Source organism: Nelumbo lutea, chromosome 1 (genome assembly GCF_056320005.1).
Source record: "Nelumbo lutea isolate HS-2025 chromosome 1, American lotus-T2T, whole genome shotgun sequence".
In the NCBI taxonomy this organism is placed as follows: domain Eukaryota; kingdom Viridiplantae; phylum Streptophyta; class Magnoliopsida; order Proteales; family Nelumbonaceae; genus Nelumbo; species Nelumbo lutea.
The window spans coordinates 218572402-218586539 of NC_142684.1; the positions used below are offsets into that span (position 1 = coordinate 218572402).

Consider the following 14138-nt stretch of genomic DNA (forward strand, 5'->3'; position numbering starts at 1 on the left):
TAATACATATGTTTCCTGGATCTGGACCAAACATTCAACAGGTAAATTTTTGACTTCAGCTGCTTATATTGATCTACTTCATACTTCTCTCCCAATACTTCCCGACCAATTAAAATCTTGTCTTAAGTGGATTTGGAAACTTCCATGTCCCCCTCGTTATTAATTATTCATTTGGAGGCTTATTTAAGGTTTTATCCCTATCAAAGCAAAAATTCTTACTACCAATCAAGATCAAAACTATGTCTTTTGTCATAATCAACTAGAAACATTGCAACATCTTTTTCTAGAATGCTCTTTCACCCAGTCCATTTTATTTGTTTCACCCTGGAATATTAATTTAAATACCATTTCTCAATCTAGCTGGATGGACTGTATTCTTAAACTTGATACTCTTTTTCCTGAGAAATCTATTTTTCTAAAAGTTCTAAGTTGATATGCTATTTCTCTACAATATATCTGGTTTGAACGCAATGAAAAATCTTTTAAAGATATTACTATTTCAAATCTCTAGATTCTTTGCAAGACTAATACTATTTTTAATGGTATTCGAATATGAAGCACTCCATGGGAGTTAACTTCAGAACTACCTTTACATTTAAACATTTCTTTGTAGTTAGACAATGATTGTATTATATTTATAGATGTAGGGAAGATAACCTCTACTTTGTTTTGTTATGGTACTAACCTCTTAAACACTCAACTATAATGTATACAAATCTCAGGAGGATGGAAGTACTTAAAATCAATTGAGGCAGCAGAGCTTTTTGGTATATATCAAGGAATCCAGCAAGCTCTTCAACTAGGAAAAAGGAATATCTTGGTCTGCTTGGATTCTCAGCTAGCTATTTTCCCTTCATTGGTCATTTTTGGATCTGCTTCAACGAACAAAATACTTATTTCAATCTTTTCAGACTGTTATTTGTTTATTTATTAGTAGAAAATTTCAACACCCCTGCTCATCAGATAGCACGCAGGAGTAAACATACTTGACCACAAGCTGATGTTGTAAATATTTTATATAGCTATATATTATTATTTATTAGCTTTAGATTTATCAACGGTTCGACCACAGGCTAAATTTTTGAAACCTTTGTTAGCACCGTGATTATCACTTCAGGCATTAATTCATGAAAATTGTTTGCTCTTGCCATGTTTAAAACAAACTAGAATTTTCATCTCAGCACATCATATTGTACTGATGTCAATGGAATAATATATTTATCAACTCTAATTAGAATTAGACAAAGAGACTTGGTGTCTTCTTCGCATCACATCTTACTTCGATTGTTTTCTACCGAAAAAACAAATCTTACTTCGATTGTAGAGGTTTCATTTTATAATTGAAGACAGTGAATCGAATACCCTAAATCTTATGTCATTTTTATTTATATAGAACCATGATTTCTTTTCCAAATAATTACACTAACAAAATATAATAACCTATTTAAATTAGTTTAGTGGATAAATTATTTAAATTAATTAAGTATGAAATACATTATTGTTGATTTACATTAATTTATAATTCCTTCTATCATTTTTCAGGGCAAATAATGAAAAATGTTCATTTCCTTTTATTCCCTTCAGTTATTATTTAATAGTAAACTTTCATAAATTGTTGAAAATTACCATAACTCATTAGTAAATTAACCTCTTTTCTACATTGATTAACAAAAAGTAATTTACTATCCACAAATTGAATATTGGGTATTCCCGTGTAGCTTAACACAAAGTTCAGTACCCTCAATGAAAGTATATATGTTTCGACATCTTTTGGGCAATGTATCCTCAAGTTAAGGGCCTGTTTGGCATGTCTTTCTGAGCGGCCTTTCTGTTTATAAATCGGGAAGACTGATTTTTGGTCTATTCATATTTTGTTCGTGGAAGGTCTAGTTGCCAAAAGACGAAGTGCCGAAAAGACGCGAAAAGCCCATTTTGGGCTGATTTCAGGAAGCTTCAAATGAAGCTTTCCATGTCTTTCACGTTTTATTCTCACACGGAAAGACACGAAAAGATGCACAGAAAGACGTGCATCTACCAAACGTGCTTCAGGCTGCTCATATCTTTATGCAAAAGCTCAATGCATCTTTTGCATGTCAGAGCTACCAGAAGATCTTCCCAAAAAATTGCATCAAACAGGCCCTAAATTAAGCTCCTTGGTTTTGAAGAAGAAAAAACAGCTCCTTAATAATCCGATCGGGACTAGAGGTGCAAATAGTTTGGATCATGATCTGATTTGGTAGAAGTCTGATCCTATTTTGTCGGAGTCAGATATCCCCATTTCAGATTTTTGGATCAGATCACATCAGATAATAGGATCCAATTAAAAGGTGGATCGAATTTGGATCATCCCCTATCTGATCTGAAAGGATCCAATCCGATATGTATTCTTTAATTATTTATAAATATATTATTTATATTATATTTTTATAAATATAAAGGATCCAATCGAATATAAATAAATATTTATGAAGGATTAACAATAGTCGAATCCAAGTTACATAAACGAGATAGATACAATAGAATATCATAAGGCAAAACCTGGGATCTAGTCCACAACCCATGGAAAGGGCATTGGCTACTTGCTAAAAAATGAACTGCTTGATTTCGACTTCTAGGAATTAGGAGTGGCAACTTTCCCCATCCTCGACTTATATCTGGGCTCCCCAACCCGACGGGATCGGGTATGGGAGGTACTTTGGCAGGGTTGGGGTTGGGGATGGGGCTATACCTGAATCCCCAATTGGGTTTGAGGATGGGGATGGGAATGCAATCCCCACCCTGACTCGTCCCTGATTAATAAACATATAATATAATATAGTATATTATTTATATAATATTTATATTATAATATTATTATATTATTATTCATTTATTTAATTATTTTAAAGATTAAAACTTAAAAAACAAAAACACTTGACACTTAGAGGTTAGAGTCTTCAATAGACACAGACAAAAAACTCTGAATTGTGAACCCTAGTCAGTCTTCTTTTTCCTTAGTCTTCGTTGCCGATTTGCCTACCACCGTCGCTATCTCCACTCGCCCGTCAGACATCAGATGTCGTCGGACGTCTATCATCGCCGACTACCGGTCTACCACTCGAGTCTTGACAAAGGATAGAGATACTCAGAAGAAAGAACTGAAACTCAGTCTCAATCTCTCAAACTACCAGTCTATTGTTGTCGACCTCCGCCGCCGTCACCCATCAGACTCTCTCTCTCTTGTCGCCGGCTTCAACTCGCAACGGTCCTCTCTCTCTCTCTCTCTATCAGTCTTAGTCTCAGCCTCTCTTTCTCTTTCTCTTTCTCTCAACTTTCTCTCAGTCTCTCTTATTGGGGATTCGGGTCTCTAATGGGGAATTCATCCCCGTCAGAGTCGGGGATGGAGGGAGATTTCTTTCCCCGACGGGGATTGGAGACAGGAATGGGGGGTGATTTGGGGGTCAGGGTCGGGGATGGGGAATGTAATCCCCGCCCCGAACCCGCCCCGTTTCTATTCGAATACGAGTCCATTGGATCTGTAAATCAGTTCCAATCTCAAAACGGATCGACGTCACGAACCATAGTTCTGATTTCCATAGCCATCCTTGGACTGCGCTCAGAGAGAACATTGATGACACCACTGTTATCTAACAAAAGATCTGAAGATCTCAAGTTCATATTCCTTGCCATTCTCACCGCTAGTAGAACTGAAAAAAAAAAAGAAAAAAATCAGAGAAGACAGTAGATCTTGGAATGTCCTGAACCGACAAAGCTGCAGACATAGACCTATTCTGTTCAACAAAAACTGCTCCATATCCAGACCTTTCAACGCCATCAGAACCTTTGCTTCCTTCCTCTCCTGGCATAATCTGTAGGTATTCCAAATTATATGAGCAGCATAATTTTTGTTTGCACCATGGACCGCATGGTTACGATTTAACCATATAAGCCAAACAAGAGTAAGAAAGAGATTCACAATGTCTTTGTGGCTGTGAGAGTCCAAGTTATGAGATAGCACCAAACACGAGAGCCAATCCCATAAATATTTACCCGGGGTTTGCCCAGTTCTAATACCCAAACTCGATCCAAACCAAACCAATTTAGCAAAATCACAATCAAACAGAATATGGGTGATTGTTTCAGTTTCAGATTTGCACACAGGGCACCATGACTCCACGCTAATTTTCCTCTTAAATAAGTTATGGTTGACACTGAGTTCATTATGGATAGCCCCTCCACTTGACGGCCTTGATTTTAGAAGCTACTTCTGCTGGCCACAAGACTTTCCAGACTACTGAGTTTCTGCTAGAGCCAGAACTTGACCAGTTCATCCTCCTGATAAGAGAAGAGAATGCAGATCTGTCTAATTTGAGAGATCACTAAACTAGGGAACCACTGAGACATTAGTTGAACATTCCAGGTTCTACTTTGAGCATCTATTAACTCAGTCACCATACCCAAGTTATAGTTTGAGGGTTTAGGAATCAGAATTTTAAAGCTAGGAGTCGAGGGAATCCATCTGTCTTCCCAGATTCTGATGTTTGAACCTGTACCATCACTCCAAAGACTCCTTGAGAATAACTTCCCTTCCCTTGATCAAACTGCACCAGCCCCAAGAGGACCCATTTTTACACTTTGCTTCCCATAGAGCAGATCTAGGAAAGTATCAAGCTTTCAGAATCTTTGCCCATAAGGCATCTGGGTTTTTGACTAACCTCCAGACTTGTTTAGCTAACTGAGCCTGATTGAAACACCTAGTATCTTTGAAGCCCATTACTCCTTCCTTTTACTTCTACAGACTTCTTGCCACTTGATACAATGGATCTTTTTTCCATTGGAATCGCTTCCCCACCAAAAAATTCGCTGGGCTCTCGCTATATTCTTGCAAAGGGAAGTGGGCAGCTGAAAACACGACATAGTGCAGGTGGGTAGAGCACTTGCCACTTATTTCAACAGGATTTCCTTCCCAGTTAAGTTGAGGAACTTTTCTTTCCAGCCCTATACTCTTTGGCCCCGTTCGCTTTTCGGTAAGTTAATTACCCTGGTAAATGCAATTATCTGGTTAAGTTTTTCATGAGAAATACTTATCCAGACAAGTACATTTACCCTTTTTTTTTTATTTCTCAGGTAAATAAGGTAATGACCATTTTAATCATAAAAATACATTATTAAATGGGGCATTTTTGTCTCATCCAAGTGTTAGCAAATTTCTTCGAGGCATTTTTGTTTCCCACTTTCTTGATTAGCTCCTCACTATTAGCAACCCCTTTGGAAGAGAACAATTTGTCAAAGCCACTTAAGAAAAGCCTTTTATAGGTAAAGACAAAGCCTTCATTCTCATTCCCCAAGTAATGTGGGATTAGGAAAAACACTCAATCACCAATTATTTAGTGTTGTTCAAATCCCACATTGCTCAATAATGAAAATGAAGGCTCAAGCCTTCATAGGCTAAGCCAATTCAAGTTTAACAATTAAATGTGTCTCATGCCTTGTTTTTTGTGCCATTGGCCTAAAGCTTAGCCAAGCCCAATTTCAATTTAACTTTGGTTTGTATATTATTTTTTTGTATGTATTACTTTTACATATTACTTAATTTAAAATTTTAAATAAATTAAATTTTATATTTGATTTCATGGGCTTAAAGTCTTTACTCGTTAGGCTCGGGAAGTCTATAAACCCGGCCTGGGCCCTGTAAGGCTGGGCTTGGGCTTGCAATCTAGGCCCAGGCCTAACTTAAAGCCCTTATCCTTGGTGATAAGCCCAGATCAATCCGGCCCATGATCAGCCCTAGTGTTAAATCGACCCCTTTGAACCAGTTAAAAAAAAACCAAAAACAAAAAGTTAAAGGTGTGCTCGGGTACACGCCAATATGTCCCATCCAATGTATTGACCTATATCAATATTTTGAATTGGGATCTTCAACCACACCCATCAACAGATGGATGAACAGTATGGGCACGCGATAAAAAATGATTTCAAAGCCCTAAATCTCCTATAAAAATTGAGGAGCTCCAAACGCTATTGGAGACCTGCATAAACCATCTGATCCCCATCGAGTGAATTCTCGTCATCTGTGATGAGAGTGATTTTACAACTATAAACGGGGCCTAAGGCTTTTACTCTTTAGTACTTGTCCTTTATTAGGTTATGTTTGGTTAAAAGAAAAAAGTAGGAAAATGAAGGGAAAGGTAGGAAAACCTTTACAAACCTTGTATGGGCTTTCTTATTTTTCCTTTCCTTTTCCTACTTTTTCCTTTAAACCAAACACAACATTAAAGCAAAGTTTTTAAAATTGGACCAGGCAGATGGATGGCCCATTCTGACAAAAATAAAATAAAAAAGGCCGAAAACTGTTATTTGGTTCGATGGCTTAACCACCCAGGCCAGTGGTTTCTTGACCAAATCAATGACTTTTCTGGTCCAATTTTGAAAACTATGTTTTAAAGAAATCCTTTTGATCCCAAGGCAAGCAAGTGTGCTACCATCAAAGTTGGGTTTGCAAAAAATTATAAGTATCATGTGATGTCACATGTAAACAAAATGTAACTAATAATTAACAAAAGGGTAATATGTGTCACAAAAGTGGGTGATCATTTTCGGTTTGACCCGGTCTAAAAATTCTGGGCTTGGTCCTAGGTTTTATGAACATAAAGGTAAAGATTTAAGTTAAGAATATATTATTGAATTTATGTTTTATGATGGAACCAAAACCAAGACAAGTATGTATTTTATAATAGAATAGATGTTTTCATTTTATATAATATAATGTATAGAATAAATATTCTACACTTATGACATAATATTTTAATTTTCATAGGCCTAAAACTTGGGCCCGCCCATAAGCTTTGAGGTGTGCAATGAACATTGCTTGAACACTGACAAGAGGTAAAACCAAAATCTATGTATATGTTTGGCATTGATGCTGCATATCAGAAAACAATGCTGCTGATGTGTGGGCTAGAAATCCCATTTCCTGATTCTCAAAAAATGGTGTTTTTTTTTTTGGTTTGGAAACGTTGCTGCCAGGTAGGACATTTCCAGGAGCAACAGCAATGTTTTCTATTTGGTATCAATGCTCCAGGAAATGTTTTCAGCGCTTGTACCTATATATTATCCAGTTCCACATCATGCCCCTATCATTGTCACCTCATGTCCCTATTGGCAACAATGAGTTGCAGCTCTAGGAAACGTCAAATTCGGCATTGCTCCAAACCATGCCTTCTCGATTTTTATAGTGTGGCGTATAACACCATTTTTTATGAAAAAACAGTTCCAAACAAAGAGGCATTTCCTGAAGCACTATTTTTTCCGATGTGATGCTAATGTGTCACCATTTTTTGGAGCAATGGCAATGATGCCAAACAAACGCTATCTTGCTTGATGTAGAACCCTATCCAGGTTAAGCCTGACATGCTTTCAATGGGAAGCCTCCTTGGCCATTGTTTGTGACCTGACATTGACTTGGCTGGTCAGTCTATTTGACCCGTCACCGATAACAAAAGACATGTCTTTTTTATCCCAAACCTATAAACTTACAGAAATCCATTGACATTAGTCAAAACTGGTGAACCTTTCACCGTTTCACAGGTACACTAATCATCCTCTTAAATAAGTTAATTAGAGTAATATTATATAGTATGTGTTTGGATCCATTTTTTCATTCAATTTTTGTAGATTATTTGTTTGTAACACTTGAAAAGGTAATTGATGTTGCGCGATCTCACTACTCCCTGCTGGAGGTGATCTGGCTTCCATGCGGACGACGGACTAAGTTGATCTGCAAGAGGAGGATCAGAGAACTCGGGGTTGTTAGCCCGACGAGGTCACTCCGGTGCTTAAGTCAGTAAACTGGTAGCGAGCTGAAATAGCTTAAGGATGTAGGAGAGCTAGAAAGTAGAGAAATCACGCGTACCTTGAACCTCCGGGGGTGGAGCCTTTATATAGTCGAGTCCTCGCGGGTTTCGTGGATCAGTTTTGGGATCTTCATCACGATAGGACCCGTTTCAGCGTTAGTTGGAAGATAACACTACCAACCGATAAGGTTCATCACTTTCGCTTGAATCGGTCGAGGAGATAATGCTAGCTGTTATGTGGCGTGATTCTGTGAAGCCCGGGATCCGTTGGAGGGGTTTTCGGGATCACCACGTAGTGGCATGTCGGTATCCCCGAACTGATGTCTTTAAGTCCCAAACTGGGTTGAGTGCCGAAGTGCCTTGGCATCGAGGTGTTCTTGTTGCGATCTGGTACCGAGGCGATCTCGTCTCGAGGTGGCCTTGTCCCGAGGTCACTTTAGCCTGGGATGGCTGGGTACCCGAGCTCGATCTGCTGCGGACTGGTCATGATAAATTGAATTGTCATCTCTTGATCAGGTCGTGTCCACGTGTCCCCTCTTTACTAGGTCAGGCCAAATCACCCTTCATCAATAATAATTACAACTATTTATGACAATTAGACGCCACTAGACTCTACATCAACATAACAGTGAAAAAATACTTAATCGTTTGTGGAAGCTAAAAAATAACTTTCCCAAATGGTAAACATACACAAAAACCAAAGTCCACTTTTGCTATTCTCGATGCATACGGAAGAACAAGAGAGGGGAACTGCTGAAGTGGCACCTATGTGGCAGCGTTTATTGAATAAATGCCCACGGAACCAAATACCCCTCATCCTCTCTTACTTGGGGAATGTTTGGAATCGTGGCCATTTTTCTGAAAAACGGTGCCACATTGGATCCGCATAGGTGTTTCAACAAACACCCATATATATGGTTGTTTGGTTCACACATTTTTTTGAAAAATCACTTGAACCATGGGCATGCCTCATAAATTGGGACCCCACCGATGCATGAAATGTCAAATTTGGCCTTTCATGCATCGGTAAACCGTTGCCCCCAATGGTTGACTGATTGACAATTATGTGTATCCTATGTGGTGCTTACCTATCAGCACTTACATGAAAAACGGTGATAAAAATCACCTTACCAAACAACATTGTGTTGCTCACTGCCTACATGGCAGAAACACTCCTAGACAAAATCAAAACGTCTTTTGTGAAAAATGGGTCTTGGAAGCATGGGCGTTTTTTCTTGAAAATCGGTCCCAGAAAAACGCCCACCCTTTCAAACACATCCTGGTTTCTCTTATTTTTCTCAAGCATTAAGCCATTATGCTTCCAACTTAACCTAATATTCCCATCTAAGGGCTGACATAGATGATTGACTTGACCTGATATTCTCATTTGACAGTTACATGCATATCATCAACTTTAATGGTTTGACTCGATGTTTTCAAACTGTCGTTGACCCAAACGATCGAATCATTCAAACCAGAAACCATTCAGGCGACCGGTTCCATTTTACCCCAAACTCGCCATTTGGTAAAAACCTGTTGAATTAGTCAATGAACCGTTGACCTAGAGGTTTGACTGGAAAACCGTTCGACCTAGAGAACGGTTTGCTGCTCAGATCTCAGATCTGAGAAATCTCATATTTGAGACTGAGAAATCTCTGATATGAGACTGAGAAATCTCATATCTGTCTTTCTCGTGCGAGAAGGTGAGAGAGAGAGAGTGAGATCTAAAACTGAGAGCGCCGTTGTTGTTGCCGTTGTAGTTCTCCATCGCCATCGCCGCTGCAAGCCTGCAAGTCCTCCTCATCCTCCTCCTCCTCCTCTTCTTCTTCTTTTTCTTCTAAGCTCTTTCAGTTTAGTCGACAACTTTAAAGTTTCAAGTTTCAACCCTTATTTCCTCTTATATAGTATGCATTAATGCATCTTACCCTGATATTCCAATCTAATGGGTAAGATGCTCAAACAATTCGAACCGTTTAATCTGGATGGTCAAACCGCTGACCCGAAAACCGGTGGGCAGAACGATTCCATTTCCGGATCAGTTTTTAAAACCTTGGTTTGACTTATTCAACAGAATAGGCAAACTGGTGAACCAAACTGGGCCATTAAAATGTTTCCCTTGATTGTTATACCAACTGAAGTGTCCTAAGAAATATCTAGGGATGGCTTGGGCTATGATCATGTTAGGCTGTCATACTCTTCTAGTATGCAACTCAAGTTATGTGCATAGGAAAATGGTTTCGGGGTAATTTGAATTCATGGGGGTGGAGGTGCAAAATACATTTGGAGAACCAATAAGGGCAAACTTTTTAAACTATTCTTATGATTTAGCTAATTGATTAATTCTTTTCTTCTTATTATTTACATATTATCTTAAAGTGACTTCAATATCTCACAGTTGACATCGCCTATAAGAGTTTAGGAAAAAATGAAATATTAAATTTATTGGCCATTATTCTTCAAAATTTCGAAATAAAGTCCAATTGATAAAAAATTTGAAGAACCACCAACCCACTAAAGCGGGATCTGCTCATGGGCGCATCATAGGCACATCTATTGTGAATTTTTTCGAGGCGGTGATTTTTCAACGGATCTCCAATGATAGTGCATCAACTTCCAGCTGCCATGTAGTCGCCTATTAAGCTCTTGCAAAAATTAAAAAAGGGGGATCCGAGACATGGAAGCAAGGTAAAAGCTGGGACTGATTAATCAATCCTCGCTTCGTGTCTGAACCCTGAAGCTAATGCAAATCCATTTCAGTTTTAATTGGTTACCAAAAGATAAGAAGAGAAACCTGAAATAATGAAAGTTATCTAAGAGTGATCTCTATGAGTAATATATAAAAAAAAAAAAAAAGTGAGTAATACCGGTTGGAGATCGTTCTCTTGACTAGCTTGTGGTTTGAACAATTCAGATTCAGAATGATTGCAAAGTCTGATGAGCTGTCAGTCGATAGGAGCTTAACTCGCTTCCCTTGACTGGTTACCCAAAACACCAACAGTAGCAGAAATCTCAATAAAACGGGGAGGAAAGGATGACAAACGGTGGAGGAATGGTCAGCCCGGGATCCAGGCAGATCTTCTTGACGTTCCCTGCTGACAAGTACTCGATTGAGGCCTCCATGATTCGAAGAGAATTCAAGTTCACCATTTTCTCTTCAGAGTATTCGGTTGAGGCCTCCATGATTTGAACAACGGCGAACGGTTGCGATGCTCGTCCAACTAACCAACCAACGGCGATGGAGTCCATTTCCTTGGATGCTTTCTTCATGGCACCTTTTGCCCTTGCAAATCCATCCATTCGAGAAACGAGATGGCCTCTTTGTCCTCACCGGATGGGCCGGTGGTGTTGAAATATCACTTTCTGATAACGATTTTAACGATAACATTCATGGTTAGGTCCCTCAACCACTAGTGAGTGTTTGGGACTGTTTATTTTTTTTTCTACATTTGGATGGTTGATAAAAAGAATTAGATGCATTGGAAGAGTATTTTTGACTTTTTAAATGCCACTTAACAGCTGATTAAGTACTGATTAACGGTAGGTACTGGATTGTCACATTTTGAACTAGGGTGATTCTCTCATTTCATCTTTTATTTTCACGTGCGAGAAAAGGAGGGATTGAGACGCTGCTGTTGTTAGTCGCAGCGGCGGTCATAGAATACAGAGGTGACGGGAACGGGAGGTAGAAGAAAAAAGGGAAAAGAAGATACAGAGAGAGAGATTGAGGGAAAGACAGCAGCGGTCGTAGAAAACAAGGGTGATGGGAGGTAGCAAAGAATTGCTGAAACGCATTCAATTTGCAAAGGTAGGGACATGCATCAAAGAGCTATGTGAGATGTGGGTGAAGAAGCAAATGCGTCTGTCCCTTCAGGGTGGAAATGAACTAGTGGTTGAGAGACCTAACCATGAGAATTAGATGGCATTCTTAGGACATTTTTTACTTTTCAAATGTCACTTAACACTGATTAATGGACTAGTTAACATGAGGTACTGATTGCCACATTTTGAAAGTTCAAGTACTGGATTGCCACATTTTGAATGTTTAGATATTGAATTGTTACAATTTAAAGTTTGAGGGCAAAATTATCACTCAAGCCAAACAACATATAAACAATAAAGATAGAATTAATCAACTAAACTTATAGTTTATAAATTTGCCTTAAAATAAATATCAGGGAGGCTGAACTCTAAAAAGGCCCGTGGTTTTTTGGTATTCACTTTGGTTATCATATTTGGCGGCACCTAGTGGTGCTAAAACACTTTATTTTCCTGATTTTCAGAGCTATAATTCAGTTTCAAACTTAAAACAACATGCTACCGAGCACTATTTTAAAGTTAATTATTTAGGGTCAGCAGCCTAGCTACTATAGGATTACTGCACGGTACTAATGTTATATTAAGGTAGCATTTGATAAATCTGAAAATTCAGATCTGAAAAGTTAGAAACATATTAAAACTTAAGAGTGTCTGAAATCTGAAAAGAGGCATAGATGCTTTTCTACTTTTTAGAGAATCTGAATCCATAAGTTTGTTTGTTTTGGATCAACCCTTTACCATCTGAAATTTACTGATTTTACTATTTTACCCCTAAAACATACTATTTGGAAATGTTGAGTTCAATTTGCATTATCTCATAAAAATAATTTTCAACCTCAAAATAATATTGAAAAATACAAATAATAAATAATAAATTAATAATTACTAATTAATAAATGAAACAATTCAAACTAAAAAAATTATGACAATAAAAATATTAAAATAATTAATAATTTACACAAATAAAAACTAAAATAATTTTTAAAAATTAATGAAATAATTAAAAATTACCAGTTAATAAAAATAATTATTAATTAATAAATAGCACAAATTGATTTAATAAAAAAATAACTAATGTTTAATAAAAAATATTAAAATTATTAATAATTAATAAATAACACAACTAAATTTAATAAAAAATATTAAAATAATTAATATCTAATAAAAATAATTTATCATTAATAATTAATAAAAATATTATTATTATTCAACCATTGTTGCTGCATATTGCAACGGTAGTGGCGAGAAGACAGGGTGGAGATAGGGAGGAGAGAGAGAGAGAAACATAAGATCTGAACCCAAATCGATCGACCTACACCTTTGAAAAGATGGGGACACCTACCATTCTCGATGATCAATTAGAGTAACAGAGATAAGGGGAACAAAATACAGATGAACACTATGAAAGCCCTCTTAGTAGAAGCCATGCGAGCAGATAACCCTGCATTTTGATGCCTTAAGGGCATCAATTCAGGGGTATTTTCGGCCTTAAAAAACTCAAAATGTGTCATTTTCCCAATTAAAATAAATTATGTGACCTCTGAGGGTCTCTATGCAAATTAGGTAGAAAACTATGAAGTTTTCATGGCTAAAATGTAGTTTTTGGGAAGCTAGTTGAAGTCCAGCTGAGAGAGTGGGTAAGGAGCCTTTTTAACCTAATCTTTTCACTCTTAGCAAACCCTAGTCGCCCCTAAGTGTTTAATCTCCACCCTCCACCTCTTTTAATCTCAACCACTCATTTTAGGGCTCTTTTTTATAGCTTTAAAACCCTAGGGCACCACCTAATCTGCTAATCCTCACCATTTAGTTCCCCACCAGTAAATCTCAGCCACTCCCTCAATCTTATATCCTAATTATTCAATCTAGGGCACTACCTATTTTTTCAATCTTAACCCTTCAACCTTAGATATTCTAATCTACACCCTCCATTTCTAAGTGCCCAAATCTCAGCCCTACAGAATATTAGGTGCCCACTCCTTCCATTTTCAGCCAAAGGATCACCCCAAAACCATCTTAGTCACCCATTAGAAACCCTTGGGCATCCCTAACTTTTCTAAATCCCAGTTGTTGTCCCCCATCTTTCCCCCTATTTCCAGTTGTGTCCACCATTCTCTATAAAAATGGTCCTAGGGGCCATGTAGAAGGGGTTTGTCAATTCACCCAAGTAAGAAGCAAGGCTGATCTTGAGAAGTTCAATGGTAGAGGAAGAGAAGGACGCCCACGCAAGAGGAGGGGTTCCTACTTGCAGTTCGCCAACACTACTACTGCCACCTCTAGATTTAAATCCGAACCATTTTTTCTTCAATTTTAGAATTACTTTATGTTCTTTAATTTCCAATTTATTTTTCTTTCATGCAAATTTACTTTTATTAGATTTGATTTGTGTTTATCTTCTCTTCTGCAGATCTGAAATTCGGCCAGGTTAGACGGAAGGCCTAGCTCGAGAAGTTCGAGGGTGGAAGGAGAAATCTGGAAACTTCTACCTCTGAC

General features: G+C 37.8%; 1 long non-coding RNA gene across 1 annotated transcript; it reads right to left on the reverse strand.

Annotated features, from left to right (window-relative positions):
• Window positions 1-10246: 10246 nt before the first annotated feature.
• Window positions 10247-11135, reverse strand: LOC148881078 (uncharacterized). The gene is made up of 2 exons (XR_016106799.1): window positions 10697-11135; window positions 10247-10569 (listed from the first exon to the last, which is right to left on the reverse strand). It is a non-coding gene; the product is annotated as an uncharacterized LOC148881078 (long non-coding RNA).
• Between the last annotated feature and the right edge of the window lie 3003 nt (window positions 11136-14138).